The sequence below is a fragment of the Aricia agestis genome, chromosome Z (assembly GCF_905147365.1).
Source record: "Aricia agestis chromosome Z, ilAriAges1.1, whole genome shotgun sequence".
NCBI classification, from domain to species: domain Eukaryota; kingdom Metazoa; phylum Arthropoda; class Insecta; order Lepidoptera; family Lycaenidae; genus Aricia; species Aricia agestis.
In genome coordinates this window covers 37,324,384-37,347,020 of record NC_056428.1, presented here as the reverse complement: position 1 = coordinate 37,347,020, position 22,637 = coordinate 37,324,384, and the positions used below count along the sequence as shown (strand labels likewise).

General features: G+C 35.0%; 1 protein-coding gene across 1 annotated transcript in view; it reads left to right on the top strand.

Moving 5' to 3' along the window:
- Positions 1-3,267: 3,267 nt before the first annotated feature.
- LOC121738844 (protein bric-a-brac 1-like) overlaps positions 3,268-22,637 on the top strand; it is a 319,913-nt gene continuing 300,543 nt past the window's right edge. Inside the window, exons 1-3 of the mRNA XM_042131093.1 lie at positions 3,268-3,337; positions 6,229-6,316; positions 19,157-19,393. The gene's annotated coding sequence lies outside the window, so the exon portion shown is untranslated. The remainder of the gene's footprint in view (positions 3,338-6,228; positions 6,317-19,156; positions 19,394-22,637) is intronic.

Sequence of the window (22,637 nt, the reverse complement as noted above, 5' to 3'; positions counted from 1 at the left end):
CGCATCCCTATATTTTACACATTCGAGCCTTTTCCCTTATCGGTGGCGTTTTACATTTTTATTGCAAGCGGATACCGCACGATGCCGCGGCCGCCTTCCTACAGCAATTATTGTTTAGCTATCCACAACTTCATATTATAAGTATTTGTTAGTTTGTTACGTTAAAAATTTACTAAAAAATACGGACTTTTGCGACCATTTAGATTCTGAAATACAGAATATTCGAGATGGGTTTCAGTTATGATATTTTTTTAGAAATCTTTAATAAAAGTTTGGTCTCTAAAAAACCTTTACAATTAATCTGAACCTGTAACGTAGCTGTCAGTCAGAATTTATTTGACCTAATTGGTGTCCTATTTCCTAAAAGGGCCATACACGGAACAATTATCGTAACGATTTATCTCCTCGATGTTAAAATCGAACGAGAAATTGTACGTGTGTAGCAATATCGCAAACGATGTTACGTTCCAAAGATCGATTGGACGATTTTCTTGACGATCGATCGAAACGACAAATTGTCCTGTGTATGGGCACCTTAATTATGGCAAAGCAACGTTTGCCGGGACAGCTAGTAAATATATAAATATCTCCTAAATAAATAAGTAAAAGTACAAAATATTTTTGGGGCAAATAGGTTTTATGAAGGAAAAATATACTTTCACGTACTTAAAGAATTTTATCAAAGAACAATTAGCACTGAGCATGCGCCCGCAGGTCTACCTCCTCATATCCGTGCGGAAACATCCTAGACCTCCCCACCACTCCCCACCATTCCCCACAATTCCCCACTAATTTGCCCCTAATGATTTCATCTCTGGCTAATCGTTTCCCCACCACTAATCTTGCATTTTCTTGCAAAAGGTGAAGATATCGTAACTTTATTATTGGCTAGAAAGCTTTCAGATTTTCTATTTTTTCATTTTCTTTCAGATTACAATTTGCAGTTAATTTTAAAAGCCTTCATTTACTGTATATTTACATTTTTTAACCTGGTAATCAATTAGCTCTTTGCTAAACACACTAGTGCTTGCAAAGAAAAATGTAAAAAACACTAAGGGATCCTACCCTTAGTGATTTTTCATAGACTTTCAATAATTCTTAATTATACAAAAAACGACGAAGCTTACAGTGAACTACAAAAAAAAAAAAAACAAATGTAAAAAGAAAATTCTCGGAAATCGGAAAGCCGGGTAAATGAAACACCACGTCCAAATGTTTTCTAGGAACAATATTGGCAACTAAAAGCTTAGTTTTTGTGCAATACGTATACGTATATAAAGTAATGGCCGAACGAATGAATTTGCTTATAATTAGACATCGGATTATATGCACGATCAAAGTGCCGAAATATGCATGCAAGTATGCACGATAAATAGCCGAAATATGCACAAAATATGCATGATCAAAAGTCATTTATTATTAAAATTTATTACTTTTTTGAAGAGCTTTCCGGTGGTGCCGTTAATAAAAGCGTCAATTTTTATAAATTCATCAAATCCAGGGTTTTTTATTTTTTATACAGCATCAATAATAATTTTCTACCAACATTTTCCGATTGCAATCTTAATGCTCATGGAAGTTTAATAAATCGGTAACTACTTTATTCAAATTTTTTACTTATGTTGCCAACTACAAAGAAAAATGTTGTTTCTAGAAAGATATTGTACCTATCGGGTGTATTGCATTCTTTAAATGGGGATGGAGCCACATAATATATTTTAAGTATTTTGATCTATCGTACGGCGTAGGTACCTGTGTTTTGTGGCCTCAGTGTGTGCATGCAAAATATGCACTATCGCCTAAAAAGTGACATTATATGGATTTGCATATGCAAGTATGCAAATGCATAATATAATCAGATGTCTACCTATAATATAGTTGAAAATAACAAATCGGCCAAGTATGAATCGGACTCGCGCGTAGGTTCCGTATATATGGTTACCCATGATGGATAGCCATGCTTGCAATAATTATGATTGCGCCAAGTTGCCTACAGTATGCACAGTCAACGTTGATAAGAGTTAATCAAAGACGATTATGGTATTCCACACGTTGGTTAAGTTAGTCCATCATGAGAGAAGAAGTCGAATATTAGACATTGGTGCATTGTGATAAAAACCGTAACCAAGAAAATGGTTTTTTTTTAAATCCATTTTCCATCCAAGGAAAATTTATAAAAATTATCACAAGTCACAAGACTTTATATGAACTTGGGCGGGGGCGCTGCTGGTAAAGAAGAATTGTCAAATATTATGGCGTTTTTGTAGGTGGCAGCGTTAGTTCCTTTTTTCGTCATTTTTAGCTACGCCAAACTTTCTTGGCTGCCATTTGCTGTAGTCAAATTACAACAAAATTTTATTTCAATAATAATTAAATATCGAATAGTTCTTTGAAAATCTATTACTTATAAAAATCATTATAATTAATAAATAATAATAAGTGTCTGGGTGTCCAATTTCTAACATATTTAGTACTTTCATAATTTAATTGGATGTAGGTACTACTAGTAGAGGAGACCGTGGGAGGTCGACCTTCACCGATCTGATAACCAGATGAGACATATTTTTTATCAAATATAATTTATAAACAAATATGCCTATAATTACTTATAAGTGCTCATGGCTATTTTTTTTTAAGTTTTTACCTTGGCAACAGTACTTTAAGTATGATTTTTTTGCAGGCAAGTCTATATGACTGATTTTGTAATAAAATAATCTAAAATTTGATATCACTTTCGATAAGTTAGCAACCGTTCACATCGGCTTGCCAGGTAGCTATACACAGAAATGAGTAGGCAAGCGTACTGACTCATACTGAGGCATATTCTGTGTGTTAAAAACTAACAGTGAAATAAAATTCATTTGGTTATCAAAAGAATGAAAGTGGTGAAAAAAAATCAACTAAAGTTAATTTAATTAAAACTAGCCATGAGCACTTTTAGATAAGCAAGTAATTATAGGCATATTTGTTTATAAATTATATTTGATAAAAAATAGGTCTCAACTGGTTATCAGATCGATGAAGGTCGACCTCCCACCGGCTCTTAGACCATACGGAATTTGACCTTGTATACATCCTTAAAAGTATGTTCTCTTGTATTTTTGACATATTTATTAAAAAAAACTTTTACAAACGTTATTTTCACACTAGCAACATTTAACAATTTTAACCTGTCAAAACTTTATTCCACTACCCTCAAAACAGTGTTTGTGACAGCGTCAGCTAGTTTGACATAACCAGTGTCACTAAAGGTGTTATGATTTTCAACATTGGTTTTAAAATATTGTTAATTAATGGTAATTCAAAATTTTTTGGTTGAAAGTGAATTGTTATTGTGGTAAGTTTTCAAAAACAAGTGATGACTGATGTGTTTAAAAATCTTAATAACAACGTGATAAAAGGTCATACGAAAGTTGATTCTTTTTCACCAGCCTTAGAGTTTTAGTACTATAATAATAATTGTTTCGTAACATACAATGATTTCATTAAAGTTTTAATATAATGCTACTACATTATCATTATTGTTAAGATATGCCTCCTCGTTAAATTAATAATTTAATACTAAGCGAAAAGATTAAGAGATATTTTGTTCAAAATAATTCACCATCTAATTCATATTATGAACAAATTTAACTGGGCACAAATGACAAAATACTGGACACAAAATATTTAAATACTTACCAAAAATTTTTTTACCAGGATGGTACATAATTTTTTTTTTTTTATGAAATAAGGGGGCAAACGAGCAAACGGGCCACCTGATGGAAAGCAACTTCCGTCGCCCATGGACACTCGCAGCATCAGAAGAGCTGCAGGTGCGTTGCCTGCCTTTTTAAGAGGGAATAGGGTAGGGGATTGGGCCTCCGGTAAACTTACTCACTCGGCGAAACACAGTGCTAGCACTGTATCACGCCTGTTTTCTGTGAGAACGTGGTATTTATCCGGTCGAGCCGGCCCATTCGTGCCGAAACATGGCTCTCCCACGTTTAAAATAATAAAGAACAGGGGAAATACTGGGTTAATAGAAGAAAGGCTGGCCGGAAATCTTGTTTTACCTCGACTCCGCTAAGTACACACTACACAGTGAAGAGGTGTTTTATTTTGACCACCCTGTCCAGAAGCCGTTCCCGAGTAAATTCTCGTACGGCAATACTGAACATTTTTTTATTTATAAATAAAAGAGTCGGTTCCAATATTATCAGGTATGGAAACCTATTTTCCTAAAGACTTATGATAAAATGTAAGTTTTTATCAAAATCGAGCTCAGAACTTTTTTTAACATTTTCACTAAGTACTTATGTATTTTACGGTTTTTCACCAATAGTTTTTCTCCTATTTTATTTTGATATTGCCCATTTTTAGGGTTCCGTACCCAAAGGGCAAAACGGCAATAATTAGACTTCAGAAATTTTCACAGATTGTGTATATCTGTTGCCACTATAACAACAAATGCTAAAAACAAAATAAATATTTAAGGGGCTCTCATACAACAAACGTGATTTTATTTGCATTTTTTGCTCGATATCAATAACGGCAATACATAGGCACTTGAAATATTTATGAAATACTCAGTTTTATTTGTAATTTAATAATTTATCTATACATCTATACATATAAATAAAATTGGAGTGTTTGTTTGTAATATTGAAAGAACCGTTTTATACTTAATGCATATGAATGTTTATAAGGTACAGACACCAAAACAACATTTTTTTACAATTTTTGTCTGTATGTCTGTCTGTTTGTTCCGGCTTATCTCCGAAATGGCTGGAGTGATTTTGACTTTTTTAGGCACATAGCTGATGTAGTAAGGAATAACTTAGGCTACTTTTTAACCGACTTCCGGAAAGGAGGAGGATATATTATTTCATTTTTTATAAAGGAACCTCAAAAAGGGGTTTTTTTTTTCTCTTTTTTATTATCTTTGTTATCACATTTTGCTGACGCGGACGAAGTCGTGGGAAACAGCTAGTAATAAAATAAATTAAATAATTAAGGGAGCTCCCATACAAAAACACAATTTTCAGCCTGTTTTTGCTCTATGGTGGCACGGAACCCTTCGTGCGCGAGTCCAACTCGCGCACAAGTGCGCGAGTTTGTTTCATTTATATCGTAACGAATTGAAAGTTATTATTCATGAAAGAGTGTTTAATTGCTCTTTAAAATATTTATTGTTGAGTAACATATTAATAATATTATAATGTATTAAGTATTACTTTAATCTACTTACACACAATTATTGACTTTTTACAGTAGACTGAGGTGCTAGGTTACCTATAACATTATAATACTGCTGCGATTTTATGAAATATTTTAATATGTAACATTTTAATATTCCGTCGTGTAGCTTGAATACGGTATACCTAGCATACACCAGTAAACAAGATGAGGTAGTCCCCCTCATATATTTATTAATCTTCGAGGTGACGAAACTCAATAATCTTCCCCGCGAAAATAAATTGCCATAAGGTGAGGATCGACAGTGACAATATTTAAATTATATCGAATTATCGCCAACCAATGGGGGCTCGGGGAACGAATTGGAATTTGTCACCGACCAATCTCTCCGCCGAATTTGAATTTAATATTCCACGGATTCTGAACGACCTTTACATCCCGCCACGAATCAAATCATTAGCAAACTGCGTTTTCTGAGTTTGATGGTGAATATTACCAAAATATTGGATGCGTTGAAAATAATAATTATTAACGTTACAACAAGATTTTGATGAACATTTCGTATTTCGAAAATCCGTATCCATAATGGTATCTGGGAAATTGTAATTCGAATTCAAATGTAAGCTTATAGATTTTAGGGTATTAGTAGGCTCACAGTAAATAGGTACATCTAAATCCTAAATGATAGTTCCATCTGTAGGTATTCTGTATTAATATTATGAAATATATTAATAGATACAGTTCCTAATACAGATGGAATGGAACTACCTAAATTCATACAATCACATACATACCTTGTCCTATGCCCGGTGTCTGAATTTTTTAAAATTTCAAGTACTTAATTAATCTTTAGCGAAAAGTAAAATATAGTTGATACCTGTGAAATGCCTTCACAGGGACCTAGAGAATTTAAGCTCTGAATCTGAGCCAATTTTTATATAATTCGGCAAAGACATAGAGTAGACCACAGGGGAGGAAATATGATACTTTTTAGCAGTAAAACGGACAATTACATCAGAATTTTAATACAAAATATTTTTTTTGTTTCAGAGTGAAAGGAGCAAAGGTTCCTATCAAACGTTCTCCAAGCGAGACTTCAGAAGAAATCTTGAAATACAAGTTTATTTTTCAGGTTTAGGTGAGTCATATTATTGTTCTCTCATACTTTGTTATGACACTAAAATTTATTAAAAAAAAAAAAAGTGACAAAAGTCTGAGGAAAAAATAAGTTTAAGTACTTACTCCGAAAAACTCCACCAGCCGAAACAACAAGTTTTAAGAAAACATCATTTTCAAAGTGAAGATTTTCCTGTAATTTACGTATGTCGGGTGAAAGCACGGAATGCTAATATATATGGGGTGCGCCTATGACGCACGGACGGACAAACATACTGGCTATAAACTATTAGTTTATTGTGGCACCGCCCTTTACAATCATTAGAGTAACTCAAACATTGGCTTAGTTTACGATTGTTTGCGAGGTACGCTCCACTTTTATACAATTTTAAAATGAAATTCATATGTGAACGTTTAAAACAACCTGTAGCTTACAGTTCAACTATTCGATAATAGAATGCTAAAGTGCTAAACACAAAAAAAAAACTCAATTTACGAACCTCGTACTATAGATGCTTTTAAATAATAGTCTGGGCAAAAATCTGTCACATAAATGCATATATTATGTATTTGTAACCGCGGTATCTGGAAGAACCCGCTTTTCACGGAGATTAAGGGACCTATCAGACAGAGAGCGGTCAGCGTTCAAGCGGTCAGTTTTGCGTTCTTGTTCTTTGTGTTGTATTACGTTGAGATACTCACACTGCACACAGGGGGCGTTCTGACTGCCTGAATTTCTCCTGTGTGACTGACCGCTCGAACGTAGAATAAAGCTTAGAACAAACCTAAAAGGTATATAAGTTTGACGTGTCTGTATGTCAGTCTGTCCTTGTATATATCTGTCCGTGGCATCGGTTATGGTACATAGTTCTAGTTTACAAGTAAGTAGGTGGTAACAAAATCTAGCTATCGCGGTTCTTGAGATACAACAGACAGACAGACGGACAGACAGCGAAGTCAGTAACAGGTCCTGTTTTACCCTATGGGTATGGAAATTGGAACCCTAAAAATGAAACATCTTAGGATAATTGACAAAGGCACGGGAGCTCATTTCAGCCCTGTACACACTGATTAATGTGTGGTGGTGCAACATCTTCATTTTCCTATATATTATATTGTACATTGAACACAAAACGTTTGCGGAATACCTACTGGCCTGTTGGTATAATTATACCTTATATTCGCTCTATAGTCAAAATGAAATAATTTGTCCGCAGCAGCACCTTTTTTAGGGTTCCGTACCCAAAAGGTAAAAACGGGACCCTATTACTGAGACTTCGATATCTGTCCGTCTGTCTGTGTGTCTCCAGGCTGTAACTCAAGAACCACTTTAGCTAGACTTCTGAAATTTTAACAGATTGTGTATATCTGTTGCCGCTATAACAACAAATAACTAAAAACAAAATAAATTAACTATTTAAGGGGGCCTCCCATACAACAAACGTGATGTTTTTGTTATTCTTTGCTCGATATCAATAACTGCAACACATAGGCATTTGAAATATTCACGAAATACTCAGTTGTATTTGTACTTTAATAATCAATAATAAAATTTAAATAAATAAAATACTTAATAAAGGGGGCGCACTTGGTTGATTATTCCATTTTGCGACGTGTTAGTTCTACTCTAGGATTTTACGTCCCCGTTCAATTCGTTTTCAATTCGTTTATTTGCTATAAAAGTGGTGAAAACAGTAGGTGGTATTGATTATTTTCTTGAAATCCACTTTTAGCTATGTATAAAATTGCATGCAAATATATAGGTAAGTATTTAAATTATAATCAGGTACAAAATATATTTTACGCAATATTGTTATATTCAAATAATTTTTTTTATACATAAGTCCTTAACTCTCAATTCACTAGGTGAAATTTACTGACGTAAATACCTTCTATGAGTCCCTGAGACTCTGTATGTTTTTTATGAAATAAAACAAATTCCATCAACATTGTTTAACAATATTCTTAAGACTATTGTGTAGTGCCGCGAGAGTAGAAAATAGGTATTTGGAAAACCATTCTCTGTCGCCACAGCGCTCGGCTCCGCGTTTTTCAAATGAAAACTTTAACTTATAAAAACAATCATAACGTAATTCAATAGTATGAGTCCCTGGGACTCAGTCGGCGTAATAACTCACCAAATATGGTACGAGTATGTACGCACTCATCCTCTCGGCACCATGTCGCCCGCGTCACTACATGAAGGTACTGCAGGGCTAAAATGGTCGCTTTGAAGAATCATGATATGAATCATAATATGATTCATTTTTCTAAAATCGCAAAATGCAACTCTGCTTGCAATTCATTTCTGTATTTTTGTACTGATTTGACATTTGTCAGTTTGACAGTTTTGACAATGCATTTGCTGAATTGATTGAGAGGAATTGCTAAATGTGGCCATTTTAGCCCTGCTGATACGTGGGGGAAACTAGAGGCTAAGCCCCAATGTCACCAACGACTGTTAAAGTTAACGCTCGAATTAGTATCACGTTACCTCTTTCGTTTTTCTTATGAATGAAAGAGAAGACTTGACATTTTAACTAGCTGTTAGCACTAACAGACGTTGGTGAAATTGGGGCTTAGACTTTTGAATTAAGACCATTTAAAATTTTGATGTGAGTCCCTGGGACTCAGGAAGTGAATTAAGGATTAATAATATAGTAATAATTAAACATATTGTCATAAAGTTATATAATGGGGATTGTCCATTTTTTTTTAATTTTGCTCATTACAAAAACATTTCGAGGAATAAGGTCAGTGATCGTTTTTCTGTATATAAACGAAAAAAATACCCATTAGTTACTTATATTTTTGAACAAATACGTTTAATCTTTGTTTGACCTTCAATGGCGTTAAATTAGCAATAACTTCGGCCAACGTTACGATTCGAACTTTTGGTAAGCTTCTCGTATCAGCTTTCACATAATGAGAACTTACATTTGACGAACCAGCCATTATAAATAAGATTGAAAGGAAATTTAAAACATATGCAGAGGTCAATTGACGGCCGATGATGACGTCAGAGCGAAACTTTAAAAATTTATTGAGAAAAAACTAGCTAATGAATTTCAAAATTATTTAATTAATATTCTTAAAATACTCTATTTTAACGAAAAAGAAATATAAAAAGTACAAGTGATTATTTTTTGGACAATGCCCATTATAATCATACAAAATATATTTTACGATAACACTACCTATTCAAATTGTTATCTCTATTCCCTCTGATCGTACTTTTCTACAATATAAGTATACTCCACAACTATTTTTACTTTAAATAACAAGTTTGAACCCGCGAACCTCGACTTAAACGACGACGACCAACTGAGCCATAGACGTCGCCTTAATACTTGAGTGACGATCCTGTATCCATAAAGTGTGTACCTGAACAATTTCTTATATTATACGTGTATTACGTGTATAGTCGAAGAGACCACGTCACTAAATACGTAACAAACATCATCCTCACAAAGTTTAACAAGACCATACGCCAACTATTTGTGGTCCGTACCTACCTGTACCAATAATTTCATGCAGCAAGGAGAACAGACTGCCTAATTAACCGACCATAGAAGGAGCAATGTGCGTTATGTGGAACAATGACGATACAAAATTCAATTATTTTGGCATTACACTTCGATAGGAGTTACAAACAATGGTTGACTTGACAAAGGTTTGTGAACTATATCGGAACTTACTGTTTGGTTTTGATAACTAGAATCGAAGGTAATATTGGAAGCACATTAACAAAACAAATAGATATTATAATTATCTTAGTAAACTTCAGGCAAAAATTGGTTAAGAATGTATAAATCTTCACTACATAATATTATTATAACAAAGTCGTTTCCCGTTGTCTGTCCCTTTATTATTATATGTTTAGCCCTATAATATTCCCTGTAATATATTTTGAAAATGATATGCTTATCTTTAAAGCTGCGCAACGTATTTGGATGCGTTTTGAGGTAGATCAAGATTCAAAAGGAAGTCAGCTAGTAATAAAAGGTCGCATTTTCATAAGAAATACTTACTGAAAATAAATTACAAATAAAATTAAGTGAAGTTACAAAATGAATAATAACGAATACAGTGGAATGTTGTAACAATAAATATAAATTTCCTTCAAGTGTGGTCTCTCAACGGAGGGAAATGAAAAATAATTGCGCTCATAATGAAGATTGCTCTTAGACTATGTTTTATTTTACTTGCATTTAGAATAATGTGGTTTCTTTCCATTTCTTTATTCTATGCAGTTACACGCAAACTACAAAGGTTCTTTTTTAATAAAAAATCGGCCAAGTACGAGTCGGACTCGTGCACGAAAAGTTCCTTATCGATATCTGAGCGAAAGTAGGCAAAACTTGTGTTTTTTGCATGGGCCCAATCCTTAGATCGTATTGTATTCTATTGTTGTCGCGATCACCGGTGCTCATGGGGGTTGAAGGATATAATAATTTAGTGTTTTATGATAGCAACAAGTGCCTACTTGCCATTATTGATACTAGCTATTTGACCGAGATTCGCTCGGTATTCGATAAAACACGAATAAAATGACATTTTCTAAAAAAGTCTCAGTAATTGGGTCCCGTTTTTCGCCCTTTGGATGCGGAACCCTAAAAACTACAAAGGACTTTCTGCCTTCAGAATTGTGAAATTTTAAATGTTTGGGGCCTCAATTGCTTTGTAAGTGTGAGATAGTAGTTTATACTTTATACTATGTATGTTGCAACAACGTTAACGTTTCTTATCCCAGCAAATACGTGTTCTGTAATTTTGAGTTATTTGTTTTAGGGTGAAGCCAAACGTAATTTTGTAAGTCGCAGAATTTCGGTCGCGTAAATTATTTTTCATACTAATCATGACGTACGAAATTACGCTCGTGTGAATGCAGTAGGAATTTTCTATGAAACTTAATGCAGCAGAATTTCAGCCAACCGAAATTCTGCGACTCACGGACATACAAAGTTACGTTTTCATCGCGATATCGATTGGCTCCATCCTGAGGGACCTGTCAGACAGAGAGCGGTCTCGCGGTCAGGCGTTCTGCGTTCTTAGGCTGCCTTCACATTAAGGCTCAATTCACACCGGAATGGCAGAGGCGAGGCGAGCAGTTTCAGTGTCATATGATTTTAAACTTTGTCTTCATTATTGTAATACATAGTATCGCTTGAGAAATCGCCGCCGCCGGCGGCCGCAAGAGGCCACGGCCCACGAGCGGCCACGAGCGTCCACGGGCGGCCGTAGAAAAGGTGCTGCTGCGGACAAATTATTTCATTTTAACTATAGTGCCAATATGAGGTTTTATACCTACCTACAGGCCAGTATTCCGCAAACTTTTTATGTTCAAGGTACTATCAGAGAAGTTGATTCCTATATGCAAATCGGGGATCTAAGTAGTTTGGTTGCGTTACGTCAAACCCAGCTGACAGATCACAATTAACATTGAATTGACATATTCGACCAAATAACGTTGGTCTGTCAATTGCATAGGAATCAACTTCCTCGATGGTACATAATATATAGGAAAATGAAGATGTTACACCGCCACACATTAATCAGTGTGTACACTGTACAGGGCTGAACCGAGCTCCCGTGCCTTTGTTGCGGTTTGGGTTCCAATTTCCATACCCATAGGGTAAAACAGGACCCTGTTACTAAGACTTCGCTGTCTGTCTGTTGTACCTATCTCAAGAACCGTGATAGCTAGATTTTTGTTACCTATCTACTTACTTGTAAACTAGAACTAAAGAACCATAACCGTTTCTGAGGCACACAGTACATGCAACCACTGCTATATGCCTAGTGCGGAGTGCTCATGCCAGCGGTACACCAGTGTGAGCCGGTAACACACTTTGCGGAACACTGGACGAGGCCAAACGAAGGAAGCAAAAAAGTGGGCTAGCAGCAATCCTTGTCCATCGCCGTTATATTTAGACTATAATGAATATTGATTTAGCACGTTATTTGTGTCAGTCGAGAGTCCCGACTCGGGACTCGTGCCTGCGCACGCCGCGTGATTTGTATGTGTAATCATTTGGACATGTATTTGAGTCACACTTTGACACGATTGTGGACTGTGGTACAGTTCGGTCGTAGGATAGAGATAATTTTTTTATTGACCCTTTCACTCGTACGCGGAAATATTGATAACCACGCCGCGTGCCGTTTTGTATGGACCAGGTGCGAGTCAGGCTCGCGCACGAAGGGTTTCGTACCATTATGGAGCGTTTTTACCCTTTGGGTACGGGACCCTAAAAACCAAGGTTTTTACTTTTTAAAGATCATTCAAATTACAATTGATCAATGCAGTCCAACTAAATTATGTGACACTATGCGAGAAATCGAATGTAAATACTAAATAACATACCGGCGAACTTGGTACGGAGTTGGTACTTCACAGTTGCAACTTGCACAGGTTTCTCCTCGGTGAAGTAAGGGTTAGGTCACACTGAATTGCGATGAGACGAGGCGATGCAATTTTGTAGTCATTCGATATCGAACCTTATTTATTGCACAAGAAGATGGTACCTTTACTGACATAATAAATAATAATAATTCAAAATTGCGCTTTGAGACAACTGTGCAGCGTGACAATATTACTATTTTAATAATGTCCTTGCATTGCTGTCCCATTCCATACATAATTTCATCCAAATCGGTTTAGCGCATGAAGTTTACAGACCGACATTTGAAATTTCACACGTGTCACGTAACTATGTATAATACTTAATAGATAATAGACACATAAATAGCAGAAATAAATTCAGCTAAAAGGGAAACGAGTATGCAATATCAGTGCAGTATCGCTACTCAATACCATATTGAATTTTTCTTCCCACTATTTCTTCCTGCAAACGGCATTGTTCCAATATTTGCCAATATGCCGTAGGTATGTAATAAACTATCAATGGAAATTATTCTCTGTGCATGCTCTTGTTGCTGTGAAACTGGGTATAACGACTTTTTTGGACTAGGTTTTATATGAAAATGCCACGTTCTGAATACCAATTTTCTCAACTCTGAAAATGACTTATTATAGTCCGTCAAACAAATGGAGAAAAAAATTTAGTCGCCACCATCGCTCTTACGGCCACCCCATATCCGGTAACTATAAAATATATTGATACTTTATATTAAATCTGTTTATAAAACACATTGTCAATATTATTATTTATTCGTAATATTACTTGTGTATATAATGTAGTTATCGTTTGTGTTTAATTTACGGTATTAAGTACTACAATTTTAGAAATTAATTTCTTCTTTGGTAACGTTTGTATTAAATATTGTAATAACTAATAACTATCTAATATCTATTGTTTCTCATAACATTGTTTCTCATATTATTTGAAATTATTTAATAATAAAACAGTCATAATTATAAAACCAGGACGTTTATTTAAGTACCTATACTAACTAATTATAAAAAGGAAAGGTTTGTTTGTATTGAAATGGCTCAAACACTATTGAACTGATTTTAAAAATTCTTTCACCTACGGAAAGTTACACCCTTTGTGATGAACATTGGCTACGTTTTTGCTACGAACGGAAGAATAATAGTGATCCTATTAGGTGAAAAATTTGCCATAAAATTACATTATTTCGCTTGCGCTCCAAAAAGTATTGATGATACATAAAAATAATATTATTCTACATACATATTTATAGTATTCATCATTATCTACAATATAGTCCGCGACAGCATATTAATATGTCTATATTTTATGCTTAACGTACTACAATAACCATTTCTTTCGTAAAAATAGTAATTTCAAATCATCTTCAACTTGCAAGGCTTTTTTGCATGTTCATTATTAATCCTTACAAAAAAAATGTTAAGGTATTATTAATTGGCATTATGTAAAGAAAAAAATTATACTTTAATTGGTTATACTAACCATCGGACAAATATTTTAGAAGTTATATTTTTTATAAAAAATATTTTAGAAGTTGTTATGGCAGATTGAAACTCAAAACGCGCCGACGGCGGTGGCTACTGTGAGTGTGTAATGTTATTATTTCCCAAGTCGAACGATCGGCAGCCGATCTCATCAAGATCTTGCTTTATCTCAGAAAGATGAAAGTGCCCAAACGTGTGCGCAATACACAGGGTACATCACTCTCTACCATCAGGTGGGACGGCTGACCGATACGACCGGTGAGAGAACTGGCGAAATACCTATTGCTCTGCATGCTCGGTCTACACATGGATCGACTTTCTTAGAATGAAGTTCGTGGGGTCAGCTAGTTAAAATATGTTCATTCAAATATTCTACGATGCAGCCGACGGAACCATCACCACTTTCTAGCCAAAGCCCGAGTCTTTCATTTCAGAATATAAGTAGTGCTGGCAGCAGCACTGTGCTGCTGTCATCACACTAATAAAGTATCTAATAACCAGCTCGTCAACATCCTCATAATACAAGGATTAGGGCTAATTCCCGCCTTTAAAGATAAAACGTAATTATATTTTAAGCCATATTTTTAAGCAGCAATCTTACGCCGCGCTATATACCTCTACAGCCGGGAATATTTCCAGGGACATCGATGTCTTCGTAATTCGCGCTCGTATTGTTTTTTTTTTATTTTTTGAACATCCTTACATGAATTCTTCCAATTTGACGTGATTTCGCAAATACATTTTGAGGTGCTCCCCATAAAGATTAAACGTAAGTATAATTACCTATATTATTACACAGCGCCAAAGTTTCTGATTTTAACAGAAAATATTAAATGCATTAAGCCGTATCCGTACAGATAGATCCTAAATAAATATATTATAGTTTGCAGGTATTTTACGTTTCCTATACCCCCGATTAGTTTGATGGAACTATATTATGTAACTAACTGGAATGTAACTGTGGTAATTAATAAAATCTTACCGGATATTACACACAAGTCCGACTTTGTCTTTACAACTGCAACACACATTGTGGCCAGTATGCTGTATCGGTATCCCCTCGGTCTAAGTAGGCCACTGTAGGGAGTAGATAATGCAGATTATACGCACTATATGTAACTAGAAACGACATATTAATACCGCTGCAGGCTATCTAGCTAAATGCTGCCTCGATACTTATTTCCATGTGTGGCGTATATTATAATACTCGTAGAACTTATTAAATATATTATAGTGCGGTTTATTCGTAAAGTTGAAAATATTATCGTGAGGATTGTTTAAGTGAAATCCTATTAGGTGGTATTGTGCGCTTTTTCGGACGGGTAAAACATGTTAAACTCAAGGACACTTGATCTAGTCTTAAATTCGTTATACAGGCTGAGGCAGACAGAGAGGCAGAGTAGACCTTAATAATGAAAGCACCCCCCTATCTTATAACAGCGCGGTGTAAATGTATATATGGTTTTTAAAACAAAATAAGTTTGTATTGTTATTGTATTTATAAGTATTTAATAGTGAATCGTAATATTATGGTTATAATGGTTAAAAAAAAAGTAATATAAATCAAAAATTAAAAAGCCACTTCTGACTTCATATGCATTCACCGATCTTACTTGCGCGCTTTTTAGGTACCAATAAGTTCACAAGAACTATCCCTGGTGATGATTTCATTAGTGATAAGTTAGGATCTGACTCGAATGAGGATAAATTACCGTTTTCTAACTTTCTCTAATTCAAATACAATAAAAGCATGGTTATTGCGGCGATATCTGGATGTCCAGTTGGACATCCAGTTGCAGAATTGTAGTACTAGTTAGTACTACAATTCTGCATCGCACTATCGAAGTTTTCTAAACGTGTCGGATAATATTAATATATTCTTACATAATTCATAATTCTACCACTTCCGCCTGACTAAAAAAACACCCTTGACAAGTCGGAAGTTCTCTTGTTTGCGGCCTCCACCATATATGATCAGTTGATCACATTAGTAACCCTCGATAAAATACTCCTACTTCATCAAAATTAATAATTATGTTTCGCTCGCATATAAAATGTAAAAATTGTTACGTTTTCTTATGTCTAAACTAAAACGAAAAGAAACTGCTTCAAAGATTTTTACAAAGCTGAATTCTGTACTTGTTATGCATACGTGGCTTCTCAAATTATTTTCTAAAATAAGTTACAAAAAATTTGTTTTTCTTAATAATTTTCTTAATTACCCCTTATGAAGCAATATTGACCAGCAAAACATTTTTTTCTTTATTCTATCATAATTCATGCAATAGAGGGTTAAGCAGAATCAACCAATTATTGAAGAAGATTTTTTTTAATTGATCAGGCAAATTGAAATCGAATAACATTATGAAAACGAAGCTATCAATTGCTCCGGCTTAGCGCTTAGTATGTTATATCTTTTTTAAAGTTCCTTACCCAAAGGGTAAACCGACCCTATTACTAAGACTTCTTTATCGGTCCGTGTGTCCGTCTGTATGTCTCCAGGCTGTAACTCAAGAACGGTAATAGCTAGAGAGTTGAAATTTTCACAGATTGTGTATATCTGTTGCCGCTATAATATCAAATACTAAAAATAAAATAATATTTAAGTGGGGCTCAAATACAACAAACGTGATTTTTTTTGGTTTTTTTTTGCTCGTATTACGTATATCAATAATAGCAAAAGGTAGGTACTTGAATTTTTCACCCAATCCTTAGTTTTATGTTTACTTTAATCTATACATCTATAATCTATATACTTACATAAGTAAACATATACATACATACATACATATACATACATACATACATATACATACATACATACATATTACATACATACATACATACATACATACATACATACATACATACATACATACATACATACATACATACATACATACATATAAATAAAATTGGAGTGTTTGTAATATTGAAAGAGCCGTTTTTTACTACATGCATATGAATGTACATACGGTAGGTACATATACCCAAATAGCAATTTTTACAATTTTTGTCTGTCTGTATGTCTGTCTGTTTGTTCCGGCTAATCTCTGAAACGGCTGGGGCGATTTTGATGATACTTTTTTGGCAGATACTTAGCTGATGTAATAAGGAGTAACTTAGGCTACTTTTTAATCGACATTCAATAAAAGAGGAGCGTATATTTTATTTTGTTTATAGTTGTTCACGGATAACTCCGCCATTTGTCATCAATCATCATCATCAGTTTGACGACCTCTGTGGCTCAGTGGTGAGCGCGTTGGTAGCTCAAGCGGGGGGTCGCGGGTTCGAATCCCGCCGACGGAACAAAAAGTTTTCAATGTTCCCGGGGTATTAAATATGTGTATGATATCATAAAAATCTTAAATATGTATGTATAGTATAAAAGTATTAAATTATATTTCCGTTGTCTGGTACCTACCTGTAACACAACTCCTTCAGGTACTTAGCACGGGGCCAGACTGACGTGGTGTGAAGCGTCCATAGATATATTATTATTATTATTTGTGGACCGATTTCCAAAGTTATTTTGTTTTTGTGTAAGATATAATCCAAATTAACTATATGAACCCAAGAGCCAGTGATAGACAGACTTTCGTCATATTTTTAAGCTAAAAAATTTCCTTTGTATGAGCCCTATAATAGAGATAAGAACGACCAGACAATATGGAGTTTCGGTCGCTATTACTTTAGACGGTTTCCAGTTCTGCAGGTCTACCTTACCTTCGATAGAGTATAAAGGTCAATAATTTTATCTTATTTTCTTGAGACATCTGTAAGAATCTCTTGCCGCGGACGAAGTCGCGGGCAACAGCTAGATATTTAATAATAATAATAATATGAAATAAAAAATTAAGAGGGGCTCCCATACAAAAAATACAAATGTTGGCCTAATTTTGCTCTATAATGGTACGGAACGCGCGAGTTCGACTCGCACTTGGCCGATTATTTCTTGTCTATGTAATGTCAACCTAATGTTTCCACATAATATTACGAAGGCTTACATTAAATTTTAATTAAATATTAACGGAGCATTATTGATTTGGCCACGAAGGTCCAAGACCGGCGTCTTCGGTGTACGGACAAGGGAATTCGATTAGGCAGAGAATAATTGAACCACCCACCCCAGTCAATTTAAACTAGACCACAGACAAACCATACGTATAGCACAAACTTACATCGGACCAAATTTGAGTTGCCTCCTACATAGGTATATAATAATGTCGCTTTGTGCTGTCTGTCCCTTAAAACTATGCATGATTCTGATCTAGTTTTTTAATAGTGTAATTCGGTATGTTTATAATATTGAATTATGTACAAACATGCCGAATAAAGTAAATCCTATATGAATAAACAACGTTTGCTGAGTCAGCTAAACTTGAACTTTATTTCAAATGTTTTAAAGCAAGTTCATAATCTATATATTAATACGTGAGCCAAAAACTTTGTATCCCTTTTGACGAAAAATGGGGAAACAAAGGTGAATGAAATTTTACACAGTTATAGTTTATATGGCGAAGGAGTGCATCGAGCTAATATTATTATGAAATTATGCTTTTATCATACATTTTTTTAATAAATAAACCATTATACACACTACAACACGCACACTAGGAAAAATTATAGATTTTCGAGTGACAAGAATATAGCCTATACATACGAATTATACTCTTTTATTTATGGTTGAAGTCTGTTGACAAGAAGGTGACAAGTTGAAAATGGATTATAGTTTTTTTTTTATTAAACCTTAAATACCTACTATTAGACAATGCGTACACGGCCAGTATGAGATCAACTGAGTCCCAGAGACCAGAATTGAAAAATATGTTTATGATAAAGTCAATATTTTTTTACTTTAACTCGTATTACGCAGTATGGGTTTAATACGTTAATTAGTTACTAATTTATAATTAGTTACGTGTAATAAAATGATCTTTATTCTTTTTCTTTTTTATTCAGGTGTTCCGGAGTCGGCGTAGCAGATTCCGGAGTCAGCTTAGCGGGTTGCAGATTCGGCGTAGCAGGTTGCAGAGTCGGCGTAGCAGATTCCGGAGTCGGCGTAGCAGGTTCCAGAGGCGGCGTAGCAGGTTGCAGTCGACGTGGGAGGTTCCGGAGTCGACGTAGCAGCGACGCAGGTTGCAGTGCGAGGAGGTCTACAAAACCAAACAACCTGTGCTGGGATAGATTTATTTCTAGGTATGTTATAATTTAAACGCTTTAAAATGAATCTAAAGATATTTCTTCAGTAACTGTGATAATAATCTTACCGCCATACCCTGGGGGCCTACCATGAGCTCTTATAGCAGTATTACTTTAATATTACTTTTGAATTTCAAAACGACATATTTTGTTTGTGCCAAATCTAAAAGTAATATTGCTGTAAGAGCTCATGGTAGAGACGAACATTATTACTAAAATGTAATTAAATAAAAATTTTGACATAAGTTCATACGTTATTTGTCAAACTCTTCATTAAATTGAAGATTAATCTTAATTAAGGTTGGGTTGCACCAGAGGCGTGGTTAAAGTTAAAGTTAAGGTTAAAGTTATGGTTATAGTTAAGGCTAAATTTAGCTTTAACTTTAACCTTATCTTTGACTGGAGAAATTGACAGATGACAGCTGGTCTAACAAGGTTATAAATGAACGTGGGCGGGGGCGCTGCTGGTAAAGGAGAACTGGCAAAAATGGCGTTTTTGTCCGATGACAGCGTTAGTTCCTTTTTTCGCCACGTGCATTTAAAACCTTGTTGAGCTCTATGGTTATGGTTAAATATGGCGTCTTGATGGCCTCCATTTTTAACTTTTACCAAAGATTTGACATTTTGCATTGTAGTTAAAGTTATAGTTACAATTATGTATAGTTAAAGTAAGTTGGTGCAACCCAACCTAAATGTCTCTGAGTGTGGCAGTTACCGCCGTACTCAGAGACGAACATTAATTACTTAAAAATTAAATAAATTTTTGACATAAGCCCCACACATTATCTGTCAAACTCTTCATTAAATTGAAGATTAATCATAATTAAATGTGTCTGAGGGTGGCCGTTAGCTAGGTATTAAACTAAAACTTACTCTTTAAAACTAATCAAAAAAACCTGCCTACGCTCAGTGGCAGTTGGCACAGACATGGGCGTACCGAGGGGGGGGGGGGGGGGCGGCTGCCCCCCCCCTGGATCATGTTGACGTCCTTACTAAGTATATTATCTAGTACTTTTATCTATAAAAATTAAGAAAATGAATTTTGCCATTTGTTTGCAATACAATATTTTTACAACTACAATTATTATTTTTTTATTCTTTATAAACACCTAGCTTATGAAAATTCTGATTGCCCCCCCTGGCGTCAGAACCTGGGTAATTTCCCCCCCCCCCCCCCCCCTGGTCCAGAACCTGGGTACGCCCATGGGCACAGAAGCTACGAACATCCCTCGAACGACGTTTTCGACTCGCAAACATCATTGCATTGCTAAGAGTTGGGGTCCAAAACACGTTATAAAATTAATATTTATTAATACTATTATTATTTTTTAACAAAAAAATTGAACCCGACTTCCAAGGTAAAAACAATATTCTTATATTTCAATATTCAGAACCTGGGTGGTTTGCCCCCCCCTGGCACCAGAACCTGGGTAATTTGCCCCCCCCTGGCCCAGAACCTGGGTACGCCCATGACCACTACGAATATTAACTATCCATTTTATATTAATGTAAGCGAAATTGTGGTAAATGTTTGCAGTTATCTAAGCGATGCTGCAATTTCCAAACTTTTATCTTTAAAGGTTCAGGAGTTCTGTTCAGTGCCTTTGGACCAAGAGACACCTTCGTATGAAATTTCTCTTATTCGTAACATATGTTTAAGTTATTAGAAACAACATTTTAACCACTTTGAGTGTTTTGATAAACAAGGATTTCCCTCGATTGCTCATAGATCTCATCATCCGCTCATCACTTTCGTAATTGTTATACAAAATTAAGATCATATCCTATACAACAATACAATAATTTTGAAAATCGGTTCACAAAAAGCGAAATTATCATCAAAAACATCTGCTTTGATGTAAAATGTCATGAAAAGTACCAATAATTGGGTTATAATGTGATGATCCATGGTATAATTATCGTTGTGATGACGATGATCAATCAAATTGATGTGTTGGATTATGCTTTCAGTTGTTTAAACAACACCGAAATCCCTGAACCTGTATCTATAAGGATTCAAAAGTTCTGTTCGGTATCTTCGGATCCAGGATATAATCTGGTGCGAAATCTTATTTTTTGGTAGGATTTACCTCGAATGCTTAAAAAAAAATCGAAATCACTATATGTTTCCATACCAATTTCAAGGAGTACCCTCGATTACTCATGGATCCCATCATCAAATCACCATTTTTGTGAACATAGTACCAACCTCGGATTCGACCCTGTACAACGACAAAATAATCATGAAGATCAGTCCACGAACGGCGAAGTTATGGTTGAACATACAAAAAAAATATAAACAGACGAACATATAACCTCTTCCTTTTTGGAAGTCGGTTACAAAGCTATAGTCCGTGCAATCCACGAAGACGCGCCCCACCAATTTTTGGGTGAGCATCTTTCCTTTGACCGTGACGCTTTTTCTTAATTGGTCTATTTATTGTAGTGTGCGCGTGCACTCATAGGTATTTAGTGTGTACCGATAACACTCAAACATTGGCGAAAGCTTGCACACATAATATTATTACCTATACTATAAACGATTAGGAGGAATAGTGGGGCGCGTCTTCGTGGATTGCACGGACTATACATGCATAAATCTAATAATTTTATTTATAAACATAATGTCACTATGTCGTAGCTATATTACAATATTATGTCCAAAATATTAACTTAACTGCATCATTGTAGCTTAGAATACCGACAGATTCGAATCATATTAAATCAATGACGTCACGAACTCACGACTCATGTCCTGATCGACGCGTCCTCGTCTTGACAGAGACGTTCTTGATCGAGTGTCAGCCTGACATTTGTAATAACTGACCGATTTTAGCGAGAATTTGCGAAATGTGGATTTGGATGGTGCGGGACAAGCCACTCAATATTAAATGGAGTCTGTTCTGCCTTCTATGAATAATAATTCATAGATCAAATACTAATTAATCCTAGCTTCAGAAGGCTCACGTTGCAGAAAATTAGTAAAGTTATAAAATAAAAACTCTTAACATGAATTTCAATGTGACAAAATCTTAAGAGCTGCCTAAAAGTTTCCTAATTTTCCTTTTTTTATAGAATAATATTGTTATGAGACTTATTATGCTTTGTTTTTGCTTGGACTAAAATGACTAACTACCATTTGATTAGGGCATTTTTAAATGATTTTAATTTTTAATAGTTTTAGCTACTTCTATTCGTCACTAGATGGCGCTACAAGTCTTGTAGAAAAGTCATAGTTTAT